The following is a 21,233-nucleotide window of genomic DNA, read 5'->3' on the forward strand; positions in this document are numbered from 1 at the left end:
GCTGCATACATGTTGCTGCAAAGGGCATGATTTCTTTCTTTTTTATGACCATATAGTATTCTATGGTGCATATGTGCTGCATTTTCTTCACTCAGAGCGGTGTCACCTTAAAACTTACAAATTTTCTGTTTTCTGTTTCTACAAAACAGAAACAGGTGTCTGTTTGGTAGAACTATTTGTTTTCTTTTGGCTGTATACCCACTAATGGGACTGCTAGGTCTAATGGTAGTTCTGTTTTAATTTCTTTGAGAAATCTCTAGAGTGCTTTCTCTAGTGGCTGAACTAATTTACATTTCCACCAACAGTGTATTAAGTGTTCCCGTCTCTCCACAACCTCACGTGCATGTGTTGTTTTTTTGACGTTTTAATTATAACCATTCTTAATGGTGTGAGATGGTATCTCATTGTGGTCTTGATTTGCATTTATCTGATAATTAATGATGTTGAGCATTTTATCATGTGTTTGTTGGCCACTTGTATGTCTCCCTTTGAGAAGTATCTATTAATGTCCTATGCCCACTTTTTAATGTTTTTTTTTTCTTGATGATTTGTTTAAGTTCGGTGTAGAACATTAGTCCTTTGTTGGATGCATGGTTTATGATTATTTTCTCCCATTCTGTAGGTTGTCTGTTTACTCTGTTGGTAGTTACTTTTGTTGTATAGAAGCTCTTTAGTTTGATTAAGTCCCACTTGTCAATTTTCATTTTTGTTGCAATTGCTTTTGAGAATTTAGTCATAAATTTCTTCCCACAGCTGATACCCAGAATGGTGTTTCCCAGGTTTTCTTCTAGGATTCTTATAGTTTGAGGTCTTACATTTAAATCTTTAATCCATTCTGAATTAATTTTTGTACATGGTGAAAGGTAGGGGACAAGTTTCATTCTTCTGCATATAAAGCTAGCCAGCTATCCCAGCAGCATTTATTAAATAGGGAGTTCTTTCCCTGTTGCTTATTTTTGATGAAAGATCAGATGGCTGTAGGTTTGCATTTTTTTTTTTTAATTTCTGTGTTCTCTAATCTGTTCCATTGGTCTATGTGTCTTTTTTTGTACCACTACCATGCTGTTTTGGTTATTGTAGCTTTATAGTATAGTTTGAACTTGCGTAACATCAAGCCACTGGCTTTGTTCTTTTTACTTAGGACTGCATTGGCTATTTGGGCGACTTTTTGGTTGCATATGAATTTTATTATAGTTTTTTCCCAGTTCTGTGAGAAATGACAGTAGTTTGATAGGAATAGTGTTGAATCTGTAGATTGCTTTGGGCTGTATGGGCATTTAATGATATTGATTCTTTCAGACCGTCCGCATAGAATGTTTTTCCATTTGTTTGTGTCATCTGTGATTTCTTTCAGCAGTGTCTTGTAGTGCTTCTTGTAGAGATCTTTTATTTTCTTGGTTAAATGTATCCCTAGGTGTTTTATTTTATTTTTTTGTTTCTCTTGTAAATGGCATTGCATTCTTGATTTGGCTATCAGCTTGAATGTTATTAGTATATAGAATTGGTGCTGATTTTTCTAATTTATTTTGTATCCTGATTGTTTACTGAAGTCGTTTATCAGTTTCAGGAGCCTTTTGGTGAAGTACTTAGGGCTTTGTAGGTATAGATGCATGTCATCCATTAAGAGAGATAGTTTGACTTCTTTTCCTATTTGGGTGCCTTTTATTTTTTTCTCTTGCCTGATTGTTCTGGCTAGGACTTCTAGTACTATATTGTATTGGAGTGGTGAGATTGTGCATCCATGTCTTGTTCCAGTTCTCAAGGGAAATAGCTCAAGCATTTGCTGTTCAGTATGATGTGGGCTGTGTGTTTGTCATAGATGGCTCTTACTGTTTTGAATTATATTCCTTCCATGCCTAGTTTATTGAGGATTTTTATCATGAAGCGATGATGGATTTTATCAAACGCTTCAATCTCAATCATCAATTGAGATTATTATATGGTTTTGTTTCTAATTGTGTTCGTGTGACAAATTACAGTTATTGATTTGTATATGTTGATCCAACCTTGCATCACAGGAATGAAGCCTATTGGATCATGATGAATTAATTTTTTGATGTGTTGCTTGATTCGGTTTGCTATTAATAGTATTTCATTGAGGATTTTTGTGTTTATGTTCATCATGGATATTGACCTGTAGTTTTCTGCTTTTGTTGTGTCTTTGCCAAGTTTTGGTATCAGTGTGATGCTGGCTTTTTAGAATGAATTAGGTAGAATTCCCTCCTACTTGATTTTTTGGAATAGTTTCTGTAGAATTGGTACTACCTCTTTGTACATCTAGTAGAATTTGGCTGTGAATCCATTTAGTCTGTTTTTTTTTTTTTAATTGGATAGGTTTTTTATTACTGATTCAATTTGTAGCTGGATATTGGTCTTTTCAGGGTTTCAGTTTCTTCCTTGATATGGTTTGGCTGTGTCCCCACCCAAATCTCATCTTGAATTGTAACTCCCACAATTCCCACATGCTGTGGGAGGTGACTGAATTATGGGAGTGGGTCTTTCCTGTGCTGTTCTCGTGATAGTGAATGAGTCTCATGAGATCCAATGGTTTTAAAAATGGGAATTTTCCTGCACAAGCTCTCTTTTGCCTGCCGTCATCCACATAAGATGTGATTTGCTCCTCCTTGCCTTCCACCATGTTTGTGAGGCCTCCCCAGCCATGTGGAACTGTAAGTTCAGTTAAATCTCTTTCTTTTATAAATTGGCCAGTCTCAGGTATCAGCAGCATGAAAACAGATTAATACAGTAAATTGGTACCAGTAGAGTGGGGCGTTGCTAAAAAGCTACCTGAAAATGTGGTAATGACTTTGGAACTGGGTAACAGGCAGAGGTTGGAACAGTTTGGAAGGTTCAGAAGAAGACAGGAAAATGTGGGAAAGTTTGGAACTTCCTAGAGACTTGTTGAATGGCTTTGACAGAAATACTGTTAGTGATATGAACGAAAAGGTCCAGGCTGAGGTGGTCTCAGATAGAGATGAGGAACTTGTTGTGAACTGGGGCACAGGTGACTCTTGTTTTGTTGCAGCAAAGAGACTGGTGGAATTTTGCCCCTGCCCTAGAGATTTATCGAAATTCGAACTTGAGAGAGATGATTTAGGGTATGTGCCAGAAGAAATTTCTAAGCAGCAAAGCACTCAAGAGGTGACTTGGGTGCTGTTAAAGGCATTCAGTTTCATAAAGGAAGCAGAGCATAAAAGTTTGGAAAATTTGCAGCCTGAAAATGTGATAAAAAAGAAAATCCCATTTTCTGAGAGAAATTCAAGAAATTTGCATAAGTAACAAGGAATTGAATGTTAATCACCATGACAATGGCAAAAATGTCTCCAGGGCATGTCAGAGGTCTTCATGACAGCCCCTCCATCACAGGCCTGGAGGCCTAGGAGGAAAACATGGTATTGTGGGCCAAGCCCAGGGTCCCTGTGTTACGTGCAGTCTAAGGACTTGGTGCCCTGCATCCTAGCCGCTCCAGCCGTGACTAAAAGGGGCCAAGGTATAGCTTGGGCCATGGCTTCAGAGGGTGCAAGCTCCAAGCCTTGGCAGCTTCCATGTGGTGTTGAGCCTGCCAGTGCATAGAAGTCAAGGATTGAGGTTTGGGAACCTCCTCCTAGATTTCTGAGGATGTGTGGAAATGCCTGGATGTCCCAGCAGAAGTTTGCCACAGGGGTGGGGCTTTCCTGGAGAACCTCTGCTAGGGCAATGTGGAAGGGAAATGTGGGGTTGGAGCCCCCACACAGAGTCCCTACTGGGGCACCACCTAGTGGAGCTGCGAGAAGAGGGCTACCGTCCTCCAGACCCCAGAATGGTAGCTATACCGACAGCCTGCACTGTGTGCCTGGAAAAGCTGCAGACACTCACCAACAGTCTATGAAAGCAGCTGGAAGGGAGGCTGTACCCTGCAAAGCCACAGGGGCAGAGCTGCCCAAGACTATGGGAACCCGACTCTTGCATCTGCGTGACCTGGATGCAAGACATGGAGTCAAAGGAGATCATTTTGGAGCTTTGAGATTTGACTGCCCCACTGAATATCAGACTTGCATGGGGCCTGTAGCCCCTTTGTTTTGGCCAGCGTCTCCCTTTTGGAACAGCTGTATTTACCTAATACCTGTACTCCCATTGTATCTAGGAAGTAACTAAGTTGCTTTTGATTTTACAAGTTCATAGGCGGAAGGGACTTGCCTTGTCTCAGATGAGACATTGGATTGTGGACTTTTGAGTTAATGCTGAAAGGAGTTAAGACTTTGGGGGACTGTTGGGAAGGCGTGATTGGTTTTGAAATGTGAGGACCTGAGATTTGGGAGGGGTCCAGGGTGGAATGATATGGTTTAGCTGTGTCCCACCCAAAATCTCATATTGAATTTTAACTCCCACAATTCCCATGTGTTGTGGGAGGAACCCCGTGGGAGGTGACTGAATTATGGAGGCAGATCTTTCCTGTGCTGTTCTCATGTTAGTGAATGAGTCTCATGAGAGCTGATGGCTTTAAAAACGGGAATTTTCCTGCACTAGCTCTCTTTTTGCTTGCCGCCATCCATGTAAGATGTGATTTGCTTCTCCTTTCCCTCCACCATGTTTGTGAGGCCTCCCCAGCCACGTGGAACTGTAAGTCCAGTTAAACCTCTTTCTTTTGTAAATTGCCCTGTCTCAGGTATGTCTTTATCAGCAGCGTGAAAACAGACTAATATATTCCTGATTCAATCTTGAGAAGTTGCGTGTTTCCAGGAATTTGTCCATTTCCTGTAGATTTTCTAGTTTGTTTGCACAGAGGTATTCGTAATAGTCTCTGAGGATCTTTTGTTTTTCTGTGGATCAGTTTTGATGTCACCTTTGTGATTTCTTATTGTGCTTATTTTGCATTTTCTGTCTTTTTCTTTGTTGGTCTAGCTAGTGGTCTATCAACATTGTTTATCCTTTCAAAGATCAAAGTTTTTGTTTTGTTGTTTATTTGTATGGATGATTGGATATCAATTTCATTCAGTTTTTCTTTGGTTTTAGTTACTTCTTTTCTTTTGCTATCTTTAGGGTTAGTTCTTGTTTTTCTTGATCTTCTAGGTATAGTATTAGATCCTGAATTCGAGATCTTTCTACCTTTTTGGGGTGGTATTTAGTGCTATATACTTTTCTCTGAACACTGCTCTTGTTGCGTCCCAGAGATTCTGGTATGCTGTTTCTCTATTTTCATTTATTTCAGATAATGTTTTGATTTCTGCCTTAATTTCATTGTTTACCCACAAGTCATTCTGGAGCAAGTTGTTTAATTTCATGTAATTGTGTAGTTTTGAGATATCTTCTTGGTGTTGACTTCTACTTTTATTTCACTGTGGCCCAAGAGTGTTGTTGGTATGATTTAGATTTTTTTTTTTAAATTTACTGGGACTTGTTTTATGGCCAAGCATGTGGTTGATGTTAGATTATGTTCCATGTCAGATGAGAGTAATGTGTATTCTGTGTATGATACATGGAATATTTCCTAGATTTCTATTAGATCCAGTTGGTCAAGTGTTGAATTTCAGGTCAGAATTTCTTTGTTAGTTTTCTGTCTCAGTGATCTGTCTGATGCTATCAGTGGGGTGTCGTGTGGCTGTCTGTGTCTTTTTGTAGGTCTAGATGTATTTTTTTTGTGAATCTAGGTGCTTCAATGTTGGGTGCATATATTAAATATAAGTTAAGTCTTCTTGTTGAATTAAATTCTTTATCATTAGTATCATTATTACTTCTTGTCCATGTTTTTTTGTTGGTCCAACATTTGTTTTATCTGATATAAAAATAGCTTCACTTTTCTTTTTTGTTTTCTGTTTATGTGATCTTTCTCTAACCCTTTACTCTGTGCCTGTGGGTGTCAACATGTAAGAATGGGTTTCTTGAAGACAGCAGATGGTTGGGTTTGTTTTTTTAATCCAACTTGCAACTCTGTGCCTTTTAAGTGGAGTAGTTAGACAGTTTACATTCAATATTAATATTAATATTAATATTAATATGTGAGATTTTGATCCTATTGTGAAGTCATTAGATGATTACTTTGTAGTTTGTATTGTGTGGTTCCTTTATAGGGCCTGTGTGCATGTTTTTGTGGTAGCAGGTATTTTCGTTGTTGTTGTTTCCTTGTTTAGAACTCCCTTAAGGATCTCTTGTGAGGCACCTGGTATAGAATTCCCTTAGCACTTGCTTGTCCGGAAAATATTTTATTCCTCCTTCACTTATGATGCTTAGTTTGGTGAGATGTGAAATTCTTGATTGGAATTTCTTTTCTTAAAGATGGCTGAAAGTACACCCCTAATCTTTCCTGGCTTAGAAGATTTCTGCTGAGAAGTCCACTGTTAGCCTGACAGAGTTCCCTTTGCACATGTGATCTGACCTTTTTCTCAGCTGCCTTTAAGATTTTTTTCTTTAGTTTTGATCTTGGACAGTCTTGTGACAATATGTCTTGTTGCTGTTCACTTTGTATAGCATCTCACAGGTGTTACCTGGATTTTTTTGTATGTGGATATCTACCTCTCCAGTAAGATTAGGGAAACTTTTTTTGAATTATTCCTTCAAATATGTTTTCCAGGTTGTTTACTTTTTCTCCTTCTTTCTCAGGAATGACAGTAACTTGTAGGTTTCGTTGCTTTACCTAATCCCGTATTTCTCAGAGAGTTTGTTTATTTTAAAAAATTCTTTTTTATTTATTTTTGTCTGACTGCGTTAGTTCTGAAGACATGTATTTAGGCTCTGAAGTTTCCTCTGAAGCTTTCAGTTGTCTTTTGAAACTCCTTAAGTGAGTTTTTCAACTCCATAAGCTCTGACTGATTTCTCTTTAAGATGCTGATGTATTCCTTCTTGTATTGAATTTCATCCTTGTCTTGGATCTTGTTAATCATTCTTGTAATACATGCTTTTCCATACTTTGAATTTTTTTGTTTTGTTTTGTTTTTTAGACAGGTTCTTGCTCTGTTGCCCAGGCTGGTGTGCAGTGGCATGATCACAGCTCTCTTCAGCCTTGATCTTCTGGGCTTAAGTAATCCTCCTATCTTAGCCTCCTGAGTAGCTGGGACTACAAGTGTGGACCACCATGCCTGGCTAATTTTTGTATATTTTGTAGAGATGGGATATTACCATATTGCCCAGGCTGTTCTCAAACTTCTGGGCTCAAGTGATCCTCCTGCCTTGGCATCCCAAAATGCTATGATTGCAGGTGTGAGCCACCATGCCAAGCCTGTGCTTTAAATTCTTCATCTGTCATTTCTGAGTTTCCAGTTTGGTTACAGACCATTGCTGGAGAGCTGGTATGATCCTTTGGTGATGTCACTACATTCACATTTTTCATGGTGCCAGAATTCTTGTGCTGGTTCCTTCTCATCTAGAGGTGCTGGCACTTCTAATTTTTGTAATTATTTTTGTGCAGGTAGGAATTTTTCTTTTTTCTTTCTTTTCTTGTGATATTATTGTTATTTTTTAATTTCTCTTTTCCTTTCCCCTCCTTCCTAGGTAGTGTGTCTATAGAGAATGTTCAGTAATGTCTTTTTGGCTCTGCCGTATGGACTTCCGTTGGCAGGTTTTTATACTGGGCTTTTGTATTGGGCTTTCTTTATATATAAGCCAGTACATAGCGCTTATAGGTAAGACGTGGCTGTGGCTAACACAGCTGGGTGTGTATACTTGATCCTCGCTTACTGAGAGAAGCTCTGTTGCCTCAGGCAATTGATTGATCCGTGTAGTGCGTAGTGGTCTGAGTTCCCTGCTCACCTCTCCAGGCTGGGGAGCAACATGTGTGGGGCCGTACTGGGCAGGCCTGCCTACCTGTCGCCCAGTGGCAGGCAGAAGCACCAGCACTGAGGGAGAATCCAATGGGTGTCCACCAAGTGCTCAGAGGTGTGCCTAGGAAACCTCCTCAGCCCCAAGTTCTTTGCCTGGGGGAGAGTTGGCCAAACTCCTAATCCAGGAGAGTGGGTACTCCAGATGCCTAGACATGGAGAGTACTGCAGCACCACAGTCTCTGCACAGGAATGGTGGGGCAGGTCAGGTTGCTGATTCAGAAGAGTAGGTGCTCCCAATGGAGATCTGCTTTGGTGTTGAGCAGAGAGGGCCCAGCTGCAATATGGTGTCTTCATAGGAAGGGTTGGATACTCAGTCTGCTGACCTAGGTGAGCAGGTGTTTCAGCTGTCTGGAGATCTGCCTGGGGGTGAAGAAGAGAAGGCCCTCCTTTACCTGTATCTTTGCACAGAAAGGGTAGGGTGGCTCATGCTTCCAGTCCGGGCATGCAGGTTCTTTGAATGCCTGGTGACCTGCCCTGGTGAGGAGCAGAGAGGGCCCTATTGCCCCATGATCTATGCACAGGAAGGGTGGGTGTGTCAGCCTGCTTCTCCAGGTGAGCAAGTGCTCCAAGTACCTGGAGATCTGCCTGGCCGTGGAATGGAGAGGGCCCTTCTGCCCCACAATCTATGTCCAGGAAGGGTAGGGCATCCCAGGCTGCTGAACCAGGCAAGTGGGTGCTCTGAATGCCTGGAGATCTGCCTAGGTGTGAAGTGGAGAGGGCCTCCCTGCACCAAGATCTGTGAATGGGAAGGGTGGGGCAGGTCATGCTGCTGATCCAAGTGAGTGGATGCTCCAGATGCCTAGAGATCTGCCTGGGTATGGAGTGGAGTGGGCCCCAAAATACCATGTTATATTACTTAATTTTCAAATGTATATATATTTTGCCATGGATCTCTTCATTACTGATTTTAAATTTAATGTCATTGTTTTTCAAGAATCTATTTTGTATCAGTTGAATGTTTAAAAATTCATGAATACTTGTTTCATGGCCCAGAAAATAGTTTGTCTTGGTAAATATTGCATGTGCAGTTGCTAAGAAGTATGTATTCTGCTGTTGTTGGTTAGAGTGTTCTATAGATGACAGTAAAGTGAAGATGGTTGATAGTGGTGTTTAAGTCTTCTATTTCTGTATTAGGGTTTTCCAGAGAAACAGAACCAATAGGAGATATATATATATATATATATGATTTATCATGGAAGTCTAGAAGACACACGATATGCTGTCTGCAAGCTGGAGAACTAGGAAAGACAGTGCTGTAATTCAGTCTGAGTCTAAAGGCCCGAGAACCAGAGGTACCTCCTGTGTAAATCCCAGAGTAAGAAAGCCCAAAAACCTAGAGTTCTGATGCTCGAGGGCAGGAGGAGATGAATATCTGTTCTAGAAGAGAGAGAGTGAATTTGCCCTTCCTCCTCCTTTTTGTTCCATTAGACTGTCAATAGATTCGATGATGCTTGTCATCGAATCTTCTGGTGGATCTTCTTTACTCAGTTGTCTCATTCAAATGCTAATCTCTTCTGGAAACACCCTCAAAGACACACAGAGATGGGTTTCACCAGCTATCTGCAGTTCCTTTGAGTCAGTCAAGTTGACACATAAAATTAAACATCACAGTTTCTTTACTCATGTTTGTCTACCTGTCCCATCAGTTGAGAGAGGGATGCTGAAATCTCCCACTATAACTGTGAACTTGCCTGTTTCTCTTTGGCATTTATTAGTCCATTTTTCTTATATTTCGATTCCCTATTATTAGATGCATAAATGTTTAGAAATGTTATATCTTCTTGACAAATAAATTAACTTGTTTATTGGGTGGGAAATGTTTAGGATTTTTATTTTCTCCTTATTAATTAGGCCCTTTATCACTGAGAAATTACCTTAACTCTGGTAATATTCTTTGTTGTGAAATCTAAGCTGTCTGATATTAATATAACCACGCTGGGTTTCATTTGGCTAATGTTAGCATGGTATGTCGTTTTTCATCATATATTTGGTATATTTGAAGTGGGTTTTTGTAAGTAACATATAGTTGAGTCTTGCTTTGTTTCCTAATATGACAATCTCTGCTATTTAGTTTGTGTGTTTAGACTATTTCATTTAGTGTGATTATTGATATGATTAGGTTTAAATTTATCATCTTACTATTTGTTTTCTCCTTATCCCGTCTGCTCTTTTTATGTTCTTATATTCCGTTCTCCTGTTTCTTTTGGATTGAGCATTTTTAAAATGTGACTATTTTTATCTCCTTTATTGAATTATTGCCTATAAATGTTCATTGTGTTATTTTAATGGTTGCATTAAGGTCTATAGTATACATCTATAACTTACTATAAGTCTGTATTTCAGTGATATGTAGAACCTCATCTATAATAATATTCTTGCAAGAGTATACTTCAGTTTCTCCCACCTGTTCTTTGTGTTATTATTGTTACAACTTTTAATTATATGTGAGTTATAAATCCCACAATACATTATTATTTTTGCTGATTATCTTTTGAATAATTTACATAATAAGTACATAATTCTTTATATTTGCTCATTGAGTTACAGTGTATGGTAGTCTTCTTTATGTAGATTCAGGTTTCTAGCTTGTATCATTTTCTTTCTGTTTGAAGAACTTCCTTTCACATTTCTTATAGTGCAAGTCTATTGAAAAAAAATTTTTTTTAGGTTTGAAAGTGTAAAAATATCTTTATGGTGTCCTTTGTTTTTGAAAACAATTTTTACATGTATAAGATTCCTGTTTGGCAATTTCTTTACATATTTTAAAGATGTTGCTGTATTATCATCTTACTTGTGTTGTTTCTCATGAAAAATTTGTGCCTAATGTTTTTTTCCTCTGGCTGCACTTAAGGTTTTCCCTTTGTTACTGTGATGTTAAGCAATTCATTATGTGCCTTTATGTAGTTTTCTCTACATTTTTTGTGCTAGGGTCTTGTTGACCTTTTTAAACCCATGGGCTACTACAGTTTTCATCAACTTTGGAAAGTTTTCAGGCATTATTTTGAAAAATTGTTTTTTAGTTCTCCCTCTTCCTTTTATCTTCTTTCAGGACCCTGATTACGTATGGATTTGGCTGTTTAAAGTTGTCTTACAGTTTACTATGCTGTATTTTTCTTTCTTCTCTGTGTTTCATTGTGGTTAGTTTTTATTGTTGTCTTCTATTTCACTAATCTTACTTTTATTCAATGTCTAATCTGTTGTTAATTTTATCCACTGTATTTTTCAGCTCAGATATTTTTATTTCCAACTTCCTTTCGTAACCCTATTAATGAGGTTAACTTTAATTCTTTCCCTGATCACTTATTTCCAGCAGTGTCTCTTCTTCCCTCACTCCTCCTTTTCTGGCAACAATACTTCCTTTCTTGCCAATATTTAAATTTAAATTATGCCTGTGTACCATTCCTTTGTCTTCTTGTACCTGCCAAAACTCAACTTTTCCTTTTGCTCCACACCCATACTTTAGGGTGGAACAATTGGAGAGAATAAACAGAAATCAAGTAGTTGGGTCATTTCCATGTTAAAAATGAACAAGTCGTAAATATCTCTAGTAGATTTGAATTCCTTTTATATCTTGTATCTTTTGACTTAATATATTTATTCTTTCCTCTAGTTTTGTGAATATATGGAATATAGTCCTCTTTTTGGCAATTACTTTTTCATTCTGATCCAGAATTCAATACACAGTCACTTATTTCATTTATTTAATAGTTGTTGTATCTCTTCTGTGACTTTTTATCTAGAATACGAACATGAGAAATCACATGAACCTGTGATTTGGTAATTTTTCATTTTTTAATTTATTTTACAGGAAAGGGGTCCCAGTTCAGACCCCAAGGGAGGGTTATTGGATGTCGCGCAAGAAATAATTCAGAACAGGTCCACAGTGCAAAGCAAAAGCAGGTTTATTAAGAAAGTAAAGTGGTGAAAGTACAGCTACTCCATACACAGGGGAAGGCGTTCCTGAAAGTAAGAGGAGAAATGTGTCCACCCTAGGTACAATACTTGTTTGTATACAGGATAAAAACAGATCATGGGGAGATGTGCTCTGTTACAAGGGTTTGTGATAAAGGATTACTTTTCTTAATTACTATATTTTGCAAGAATTGATGTTATTATCTTTAAAGCAAAATTAGGAATGCTTCTGTTCTCAAGATATCATCGGGGTATTAGGACACTCCTAAGGCTGGATCTGTTTAGTAAACATTATCAATCTGTTCCCTTAACCATAAACATCTAGAGGCTAACAATACCTAACTTTCTGGGCATGCAGCTCAGCAAGTCGCAGCCTCCTTTTTCCTAGCCCTCACTCAAGATGGAATCACTCTGGTTCGAATGCCTCTGTTATTTATAGTTATTTTGAAGTGTGTACATTCTGTCTTTAATCCTGAGGGCATGTTTCTTGTGTGGTTTTCTATTCTTTTTTTGTTCGTTTGTATTCCTATTGGAGGAAATAGTAGGAGATGGAGACCTAGGTAGCTATCTTTTTCCCCCAACTACCTGGTTTCTATTTTTTCTTCATTCTCTGAGCACTTGTTTACTTTTTGGCATAAGAAGATATTCCAATCTCATCTTGAATGTTGCTTTCTACATTCCTGGAATAAACCCTTTTTCCTAGGAGTCCTGGTTTCTTTTAGTGGAGAAAATATCTGAACATTGAACCAATTTACTATATATGGAATTTTAGGTTTCACAGTATTTGCAATTACAAATAATGCTGCAATGGATAACTTCGAATAGGTGTATTTTTGTAACATGGGTGTCTTCACGCTGAATTTTTGGAAATGAGATTTCCAGGCCAAAATGTAAATGTACCTGTTATATTATATATTTTTGTTATATATTGCCAATATAAATATAAATTTATATTTCTATAAATTTCCTCTGTGGATCTTGTATCATTTTGCATATCCAGCAGAAACATAGGAGGATGTTAGCTTCTACTTAATCTGGGTAACAGAGTTTGTTCTCAGACTTTTGTATTTTTATTATTCTGATAGGTAAGAAATGATATCTAGGGTGCTTTTATATTTCTCTAAAAAGAGTGAAATTAAACATCTTTCATATGTTTAACAGCTATTGTATTGTTAGGACCTGTTTTCTGTGCTGAAGATGAATTTTACTTTGTGTCTTCTTCTTTATGTAAAATTATATCTGTCTGCATACAGTCAACTTCTGAAATAGTACAGTGATAAATACAATCTTCAAATGATGCAAGGTATTTAAAAGGAAGTATTGCCTTACCTTTTAAACATGAAGTGAATTGAAATATTGGTGATGTTACATATACCACATAGGAATAAAAAGTAATGAAAAATGCTTTTTGATGAATCAGTCTGATTATTTAGTAGTCACATAATACATATATAATGTAACTTGAGCCTGTAACTAGGGTTTCAACTATATATATTTTTAAAGCAGTAATTTTTAAGCCTGGCTATAGAGCCACTTCTGCTATACCACCGGATTTGAAAACATTGAAATCTTGGTTGAAATCATTTCAACATTTAAAAATTTGGTTAATGAGAGGATGACCTGAGGCCACAAATTGAAGACCAGTCTGGGTAACATAGCAAGACCCTGTCTTAACTAAGTAACTAACTAACTACACCACCGCCCCCCCAAACACACACACACCACACATATATACACACATGCTTTAATCTATCAAAAAAGAAACCATGAGTTTATTCCCACACAATTGACATATTAGGAACGATTTGAGCTTAACGTTAATTTTGCATTTGTTTATGTCTGAAACCTGAAGAAGCACTAGGTGAACGCAGAAAACTGTAACTAGCTTAACCATGCTGCGTAGGAATACATAGTAGACACACACTTCAGTCCTTTACTGGCTACCTTCATTTACCTTTTTGTTGTGAGCCACACTCATCCACATGTGGCATTTCAACTTTCTGTCAAATTTTGAATAACTCTCCCCTTTACAGAATTCGCAAGTTGCAACCTTTCTGAAATCGACTTTGACAAGCAAACTTCAGGTCTTTTCAAAATGAAGTGCCATGTTAATATAGTAGTCATGTGCTTCTTAACGTTTAATATGTGTAAAACTGTGCAAAGTTTTTTCTGTTAGGTTTCTGTTTTTAAAAAATGTGTCCCTGATTAGTTTCTCGAGTATTATGCCTTTAACCCCATTTGTCCATAAGCCCTGTGGTTTTTATTTTGTAATTTTGTACAATCTCGTGGTTGTTAGGCACAAAAATATTTTGTTACAGTAGAGCTTATACATTAGAATTAGTTGTGGAGCTTTAAAGTACTGATGTATAGAACCCATCCAAAGCCTGTTAAATAAGAATCTATGGCCTTAGAGCCAATAATTGGTATTTTTAAAAAGTTTGCAGTTGTTGGACTGGGCATGGTGGCTCACGCCTGTAATCCAGCACTCTGGGAGGCTGAGGTGGGCAGATCACTTGAGCGCAGGAGTTCAAGATCAGCCTGGGCAACATGGCAAAATCCCATCTCTACCAAAAATAAAAGAAAATTAGCTGAGCATGGTGGCCTGGTCCTGTAGTCCCAGCTACTTGGGAAGCTGAGGTGGGAGGATCACTTTAGCCCAGGAGGCAGAGGTTGCAGTTAGCAGAGATCATGCCACTGCACTCCATCCTGGGCAACAGAGCAAGACACTGTCTCCAAAAAAAAAAAAAAAAAAAAAAAAAGCTTGCAGTTGCTTCTTATTGCAGCCAGAGTTGTGAACCACTAGTCCAGGGAAACCATGAAGCTTTGAAGAAAATGAAGAGAGGCTCTTATGAATGGGAAGTATCTAAAATTTCCTTTGAACTTGCGATTGAATCTTTGAAAACTTCATCTTTAGGGGAATTTAAGGAGTTGTCTTCTGGATTTCTATATTCCATAAAGACACAGAGACTCCAAAAACATTCTTCTTATGTAATGGGCAAACTCACAATAAAAACTGTTGTTTCACAGAACCATTTATTTTGAGTTATTGTGTAGTGTACAGACTATGCATTCTTCATGGAATTTTTATGTTGTATTTAAAAAAATTCAAGCAAAAAGAAAGCAAACAAGTAGTTGGAGGTGTAGTCTGAGTGAAAAGCTATTTATAACAACTATTATTTAGGTATTTTTCAAGCTTGAGTCATCTTCGTGATTTATTTTCAATGTTTTAGTATAATTATAGCTCCAGTAGTAGTTTGTTCTTTAATCCCGTGTTGTAGAATAAATACTTTTGGTATAATAAACTCAGAGCACTTAAATTACTACCTGTTTATGGAATACTGATTTACCTCACTACACAGCTGTTAGTTCAAATTTAGAGGGCAAGAAAGGACTAATATGCATTTCTAAAAGATATGTATTTTCCCCTTATGTGTAGTTTTCTCTTTTTCAAAAGTTGCATGCAGAGTTTACTTTCTTTATATCATGTATTAATCTTAGTATAACTGGTACTATTTACCTCTATAGGCTTCCTAAGCATAAAAGGCATTGTAGGGTTTATGTTAATTATTTTAGAAGCCTGAGATGCTATTTAATGTATGCAATGATCTCGTTTTTGGGGTAGATGAGAATAAAATTTCTGTAAATTGAATTATTATTCCTCCTTTTTATTATGAAATAGGTGATATGTTTATTTCTTGGAACCATTTTATTTTTGGTCACAAAACAACACTGCCAAAGAATCACATTTAAGAATTTAGAAAATTGGCCATATGCGGTAGCTGACGCCTGTAATATTAGCACTTTGGGAGGCCAAGGCGGGTGGATTGCTTGAGCTCAGGAGTTCTAGACCAGCCTGGACATCATGGTGAAATCCCATCTCTACAAAAAATACAAAAAGAAAATTAGTTGGGCATGATGGTGTGCGGTGTATGCCTGTGGTCCCAGCTGCTCAGGATGCTGAGGTGGGAGAATCACCTAAGCCCGGGAAGTCAAGGCTTCTGTGAGCCGTGATTGTGCCACTGCACTCTAACCGGGGTGACAGAGCAAGACTTTCTCCAAAAAAAAAAAAAAAAAAAAAAAAAGATAAAAAGAATAAATCTTTTGAAATCACATTTTACATTTCAGGTAAAAGCAATATTTTTAATAATATTAATATTAATATACAACTCAGAATTCTGAAAAATGTTCTAAAATTTTAAAATCTCAAATTAATAATTTGTTTTTCTGGGGCATTGGGAAATGTGTGCTGTCTTTTTCACTGTGTCAAAGTAGTCCTATTTCTAATTATCCAGTGAGATATTGGGGCGGTTAGATAAGATGATAATTTTATTTAATTGTTCTGTTTAGGGAGATTTGAGAGATGGGTCATTACTTTAGTTAGAAAGGCAGTTACAGTGAGAGGCCTCTTTCATTTTCATATCCATAGCTTCTCACAGAGCATGTCATATCAAGAGTGACTCACTAATCTTGCCCTAGAAGGACTTCTTTTTAGATGTGCTCATACTACAAAGTAGGTAGCCTAAAGGAGTAGATAGCTTTTCCTATGGCTCTTCACTTCTAATTTAATGATTAAGTACTAAATAGAAATTAAAGATTACTATGTACAGTTTAATAATATTCTCCTTAGTTTAACCTAGATAGTTATTCTTTTTTATTTTTAGAAACAGGGTCTAGCTCTGTCGCTTAGGCTGGAGTGCAGTGGTGTGCTCATAGCTCACTGTAGCCTTTAACTCCTGGGCTTAAGTGATCCTCTCACCTCAGCCTCCCGAGTAGCAGGGACTGCAGGTGTGCACCACCATGCTCAGCTATTTTTGTTTTTTTTTTTTTAATTTTTAGAGCCGGGATCTGACTCTTTTGCCCACGCTTGTCTTGAACTTTTGGGCTCAAGTGATCCTCCTGCCTCAGCCTGTAATTCCAAAGTGCTGGGATTATAGGCATGTCCCACTGCACCTGGCTAGGTAGTTATTCTTAAAGTAGTTTTTAGATATTAAGACCTTTAGGTTCCCACACTGCTCCCGCCAAGCATCAGGTTGTGTCAGGTGTAACACATTAAGAATTAGTTTTGTATTTGAATGTGAGCTCTTCCATTATTTAGGTGTGTGACTTTAGGCAGATTAATTTATCTGACATTCAAACTCCACATTTATAAGATGAAGATATTTTCTTCATAGTGTTGATAAAATGAGTAAATAAGAGAAGGCCTGCTGCGAGGGTGCAAGAGGTTGGTAATATTAATAAGTGAAGCCCCAGTACGTAAAAGAGGCAGAAAGTGTCTCTCTCATTTAGATAAGCAAAGTTAGCTTTAATAGGAGTCGGGTTGGAAAGAACTAATGGAGACCATCAATTCCACCTGTTCATTCTATGTGAGAGAGAAAAAAAGCATTTTTTAAAAATAGAGATTCAGAAGAAGGAAGTATCTTGAGTATATAGATTAGTTTATACCTTCTGGGAGTAAGAACTGAGTTTTAATTTTTTTCCCCCAGAAGTCTATTTGAGGAGTTTGAAAAAAGATAGATAAGGCAGTAGATGAAAAGGTTGATTGGGTTGGAGGAGGAAAGAGAGGACTTTGTTTTTTAAAAAAATATTGAGCTGATGGGGCCAATGAAGGATAATCTGGAACTACAGGAAATAGAAAATAACAGAACAGCTTGTCTAGGACATGGAAAGCGAATGGGAAAGAGTGGAGAGCAGGAATATAAAAAAAAGGAGCTAAAGAAGAGATAAAAATCTCCCAGAATCCTAACTATAGTTCATTCTTCTCTTTAAAATTTCCAAATAGGCCATTATTGTTTTAACAGTCCTCTACTAGAGCTGGATCAACAAAGGAATCTTCTCTGGACGTGAGCTATAAAAGTCAAGGAGTTTGTGAGGATGGCACTAAATAAGGAAGTAGCTATTAATAAATAGGAAAAGATCACAGGATGCTGGAACTGAAAGGGACTGTGAAGGTATTTTATTCAATGCTTAATTTTTGGTAGGAGAAAACTGCTGAGGTTAGGCGATTTACTTCTGAAGAATAAAGGTGACTATGGCCAGTTATTTTTCTGGTTACTGTTCTTCAGAAGAAGAACAAGAAAGGTGGCCCTTAAGTCCAAGAGGAATAAAAGCAATTGAGGAGCACCAAGAAGCTGGAAAAGTATTGGGAAAGAAAAGGTAATATAATTTCTTAATTTCTTTTCTGGCCTGATCTGTGTTTAGATACTTAGATTTACCTTTTTAATACCAGTAGTAATATCCCGGTAGTCATGTGGTTCTCTAACTTCTGAGACTGGACCGTAACTGAGCTAATGCAGCTCAGCATCTTTGGTACCAGTTATTAGAAACCAATTATTTAATTTGATTATATTGATTTTATTTAAAAATATTTAATCTTTGTCCACATATTATTTTTGCTTTCATTTGGATTCATTTTGTTTATTATATTAGTGTTTGATGATCTGAGAATCTGAAATACTTGAAATAACAGAGTCTTAGGCCAGGTGCAGTGGCTCACACCTGTAATCCCAGCACTTTGGGAAGCCAAGGTGGGCGAATCACTTGGGACCAGCCTGGCCAACATGGTGAAACCCTGTATTTACTAAAAATACAAAAATTAGCCAAGCATGGTGGCACATGCCTGTAATCCCAGCTACTCGGGAGGTTGAGGCAAGAGAATCACTTGAACCCAGGAGGTGGAAAGTATAGTGAGCCAGGATTGCTCCACTGTACTCCAGCCTGGGTGATAGAGTGAGACTCCGTCTCAAAAAAATAACATGGTCTTAAAAGTTTCAACCTTTCTATTGTTAGAAAGGCTTTAACCAAGAGAAAGTGAAATTCTGCTGACATTGAAGGTCATACTTAACTCAGATGATTCACCTTCCTCTGATTTATCAAGTAACCTTAGTCCTTTGGTTCTTTAAAAACCTTCACCAGATAGGAACATGCTTATAAATCTGGACACCAAGACATGAATGATCCAGGGAAAGAGACTAGTCAATTCCTGCTGTATTTATAGGGGAAAATTTTTAAATGTTATAAGAAAAATGAAGATATCCAAGAACTCATTACAATGAGTTATACCATTGAAGGAGTTTCATATATGTAAATAGTTTTTGAAAATTATTATATTATCACTATGAAAATTTTAATATCCCAAGGCTGACACAAATATGGTAGTGGTAGTCTTGCCTTTTTCATGCTTCTTATGCTTGGGTTCATTGAGCTTCTTTGATCTGTATTTATTTTTCATCCAATTTTGAAAAATTTTAGCCATTATTCTTTGAATACTTTCCTTGTCTCTCCCTCTGTCTCCTTAGAGGTTTCCAAGTACACACATATTATTTTTGTTATTAAATTCTATAATATAATTATTTTATTTTTTAAGAAAAATTATATGTATTTATGGTATACCTTGTAATATTTTGATATATGTTGTATAATGATTACCACAATCAAGTTAATTAACTTATCTGTCACCTCACATAGTTATTATTTCTTTTCATGAGGAGAACACTTAAGATACATACTCTCTTAGCAAATTCAAAGTGTATAATAAATTATTATTAACTCTAGTTATCATGGTGTACATTAGATCTTCAGGACTTATTAATCCTGCATAACTGAAACTTTGTTCCCTTTGACCAAAATGTCCCCATTTTCTTCACCCCTATCCCCTGGCAATCATCATTCTATTCTCTTTTTCTGAATTTGACTTTTTAAAATTCCACATATGGGTGAGATCATGCAATATTTGTCTTTTTATGCCTGGCTTTTTCACTTAGCATAATGCCCTCTAGATTAATCCCTGTTCTCAAAAATGGCAGGATTTCCTTCTTTTTTATGATTGAATAATATTCCATTATATATGTGTATACACACGCACACACATTTTATTTACTATAATTTCTTTATCCATTCATCTGTTGAGGGTTGTTCCTGTATCTTGCCTATTATGAATAATGCCTGTCCTAGTCCAAGTTCTGTTGCTATAATAGAATTCCTGATATTGGGCATTTTATAAAGAAAGAGGTTTATTTAGCATATAGTTCTGTAGGCTGGGAAGTTCAAGGTCATCACCCTGGCTTCCGGTGAGAACTATTGTGCTGTGTCATAACACAGGGAGAAAAATAAAGGGAAGTGGACATATGCAAAGAGAGAAAATCCAGGGACTTTATAGCAGTCCACTTTTGTGGGAACTAATCCATTGCTACAAGAGCTAATCTAGTCTTGCCAGAGTGAGAACTCACTATTCCGAGAATGGCACCAAGCCACCCACATAGTAGCAGCCCTCATGACCCAAACACCTTCCATTAGGCCCTACCTACCAATACCACCACATTGGGGATCAAATTTTATTTTATTTTATTTTATTTTATTTTATTTTATTTATTTTATTTTATTTTATTTATTTTATTTTATTTATGTTATGTTATGTTATGTTATGTTATGTTATGTTATGTTATGTTATTTTTGAGACAGAGTCTCGTTCTGTCGCCTAGGCTGGAATGCAGTGGCGCCATCTCGGCTCACTGCAGCCTCTGCCTCTTGGGTTCAAGTGATTCTCCTGCCTCAGCCTCCTGGCTGGAATGCAGTGGCGCCATCTCGGCTCACTGCAGCCTCTGCCTCTTGGGTTCAAGTGATTCTCCTGCCTCAGCCTCCTGAGTAGCTGGGATCACAGGTGGTCTGCCACCATGGCCAGCTAATTTTTGTATTTTTAGTAGAGACAGGATTTCACTATGTTGGCCAGGCTTGGACTTCTGACCTTAAGCGATCTGCCCCCCTTGGCCTCCCAAAGTCCTGGGATTACAGGCATGAACCACTGTGCCTGGCCTGGGGATCAAACTTTAACATGAGTTTTGGTGGGGACAAACAAATAATATGCAAGCTGTAGCAATATGACAATGAACATGAGAGTACAGGTGTCTTTTTGTTGTATTGATTTTGTTTTCTTTGGCTATGTAACCAGAAGAGGGCTTGTTAGATCATATAACAGTTCTATTTTTAATTTTTTGAGGAACCTCGATATGTTTTACATAATGGGTGTCCTAATTTACATTTCCACCAACAGTGTATAGTGCTCCTTTTCTTCACATCTTTGCCAACACTTATCTTTTGTCTTTTTTATAATAGCCATCTTAATAGGTGTGAGGTGATAGGTCATTGTGGTTTTGATTTGTAGTTACCTGATGATTAGTGATACTGAGCACCTTTTCATATATCTTTTGGTCATTTGTGTATCTTCTTTGGAAGAATATCTGCTCAGGTCCTTTGCAGATTTTGAAAACTGAGCTATTTTTTTCTGTGTGCTGTTGAGTTGTGTTAGTTCCTTACATATTTATATCAGTTCCCTTATTAGATATATAATTTACAAATATTTTTTCCCATTCTTTAGATTGCCTTTTTATTTGGTTATTTCCTTTGCTGTGTAGAAGCTTTTTAGTTTGGTGTAGTCTCACTTGTTTAATTTTGCTTTTGTTGTCTGTGCTTTTGGTGTCATCTTCAAAAAATCATTGCCAACAGCAGTGTCAAGGAACTTTTCCTTTGTTTTTT

At 37.3% G+C, this 21,233-nt stretch overlaps 1 protein-coding gene across 14 annotated transcripts in view; it reads left to right on the forward strand.

Moving 5' to 3' along the window:
• The window catches only part of FER (FER tyrosine kinase), a 451,402-nt gene that overhangs the window by 59,582 nt on the left and 370,587 nt on the right, over positions 1-21,233 (forward strand). Inside the window, exon 1 of one of the 14 annotated variants that reach the window (XM_063604584.1) lies at positions 17,777-17,858. The exons of the other annotated variants lie outside the window; for them this stretch is intronic. The gene's annotated coding sequence lies outside the window, so the exon portion shown is untranslated. Of the gene's footprint in view, positions 1-17,776; positions 17,859-21,233 lie in introns of those variants that run through there. 14 annotated transcript variants of the gene reach the window in all.

The sequence above is a fragment of the Pan paniscus genome, chromosome 4 (genome assembly GCF_029289425.2).
Source record: "Pan paniscus chromosome 4, NHGRI_mPanPan1-v2.0_pri, whole genome shotgun sequence".
Taxonomy (NCBI): domain Eukaryota; kingdom Metazoa; phylum Chordata; class Mammalia; order Primates; family Hominidae; genus Pan; species Pan paniscus.